A 2500-nucleotide genomic window follows, 5' to 3' on the forward strand; every position below is an offset into this window, starting at 1 on the left:
AGTGCAACTGTCCAAAATTCGAAATGTTATCCCTTTCCTTTCTTATTGTCATCTATGGTGGTTATTTGCATAAAAACACACAATTTGATAAGGAAATGATTGCATCTTTATTGTAATATGTGCTTTGATTTAAAAAATCACTTGACATAATGCTGCATTCAATTGGGCTCGTGTTTACGGTGAATACGACATAACTCCACTTGAACGGCCCCCTCATGTGGTCACTCACGACTTGGTATGTGGAATCTTTCTGAAAGCTTCGAAGCTCCCGACTTGTGACGTGTCTGTGACATTTCACAAAACTAAGATAATAGAATACTATACAGAGATGAAAACAATGTGAGGAAAAATAAATAAACAAACAAAAACAATATGTAGTAAAAACAGTTACCAGATACAAATACGCTACATGCCTTCCTGGGCACCGGAGGCATACCCCCAAGTACCATCAGTGTCCCAGTTGGCATTCAAACCCACCCACCCCCACCTTCTTGCTGTGAAGCAACAATACCACCATGCCCCCATTGCCTCCACAAAACTAACCTCATATGGATTTAAATATGATGGTGACAGCAGCCTGATTACCATTGAGTTCAATAGGATGTTGGGATGACACAGTACACCCACATAATAGACCCTGGTAGTCAGACAATAGACCCTTCTCACGGGGGCCATTTTGTGTGGAAAAGGCAGGGTTAACACAGGTGCAAGCAAAACACCAATGAGGGTTTCAAACTTCCATGATTGGAATTTGGAAACCCTCATTAGTGTTTTGCTCGCACCTGTGTTTATTCTGCCTTTTCCACACAAAATGGCCCCCGTGAGAAGGGTCTATTGTCTGACTACCACGTATTCAAATATGACACAATGACAGTTGGTATACAGTACCTCCAGCCATATAACATTGATTTCTATAGGATGATGGGGTGACAGCAGAACCACCTAACTAGCATTGACTTTAGTAGGTCTAATTAGGGTGATGGCATAATCATCTATAAGCCAGTTGGAGACAGTCAGGGTCTCTGCTGCCCCCTGCTGGACTGGAGCAGCAGTGACAGCAGACAGCAACACTTCAAGACGTAAACAACCATTATAGCAAGATGTTAACTGACTTCTTCTCAAAAGGTAATTACTTGTGTAATAAATGTCATAGGAAAAACAGAAAAAAACAAATTATCATTATTTTAGGAAAGTTACAGTTAATTTGCATAATGTGTAAAACAACAATATTTTTATTTGACAAAATGCCACTTTTATCTCAAGTACAATCCATATTAGAAATTAAAAGCTCATTTACCATCATTTATTTGATTCTGGTATCATTTAGTTTTCATTCATTTCAAATAAACGTTATTTGTGTTATTATGGTGAAACCAAACCTACCTTGTCTTAGTATGACCCACTGTCAAAATAAAGGCTGAATCAATGTAGTTCAAATGTAAATGTTTGTACATTATGTAGATTTACAGAATGTAAAATGAATGGTGTTTACATAACTATAAACACCCCACTGCAGGCAGTTATAGCCCACAAGCTCATAAGAAATTTTCGATATGCCACAGAGGTGCCATATGGAACACCTACCGTAAATTCCGGACTATAAGCCGCACCTTTTTTCCCGTTTTTTGGGCTTTTTTGGCCCCTGCGGCTTATATAACGGTGCGGCTTATCTATGGATTTTTTCAAAAAAAAAAAAAAAAAACTCTCTTTTTTAGCACTCTTTCTAACTATAAATCCACTTCTGTTTTAATTTCCTCTCTTGCCCTCTTTTCACCACACTGTATGACACTGTATGACACTGTATGACACTGTATGACACTGTATGACACTGTATGACACTGTGTGCACTGTAAATAACAACACAGGTGGTGTTGTGTTATGTTGTTTTGTTGAAATGTTAATAAATGGGAGCATTACATATGGTAATTAAACATTAAAACACAATAAAAAAAATAAAAAAAAAACATTAAAACACCCGCGGCTTATAGTCCGGTGCGGCTTATATAAGAAAAAAATAGTCAACTTTGAAGGTGCGGCTTATACACCGGTGCGCCTTATAGTCCGGAATTTACGGTATATCAATATTGTCAAACATGCACCATCTCTAAACTTATTTAAAACCAGGCTTAGAGCCTCTCTGTTGACTCAGACATAGCCCACATACTGTACATCACACATACACACTGTCCACCGCAGTGGTTCTCACATTTTTTCACATGAAGGACTCCTAAACTGACAAAAATTAGACCACGGACCCCCATTTGATTTTGTCCCACGGTCCCCCCTATGATAATAAGATTGATGTTTTAAATGTTTTATTACAGAAAGTGTATAAAACCCACGACCAAAATAGTCATTGTGTTACTTATGAATGGATATAAAGCGAAAATAAATTACCCCCCTTTTGGCTGAGGACCCCTGGAACCCCCTCAAGGACCCCTGGGGGTCCCCGTACCCCCATTTGAGAACCACTAGTCTACCGATCTACTCACTCATTTTG

The sequence above is a fragment of the Poromitra crassiceps genome (genome assembly GCF_964638095.1).
Source record: "Poromitra crassiceps genome assembly, chromosome: 27".
Taxonomy (NCBI): Eukaryota; Metazoa; Chordata; class Actinopteri; order Beryciformes; family Melamphaidae; genus Poromitra; species Poromitra crassiceps.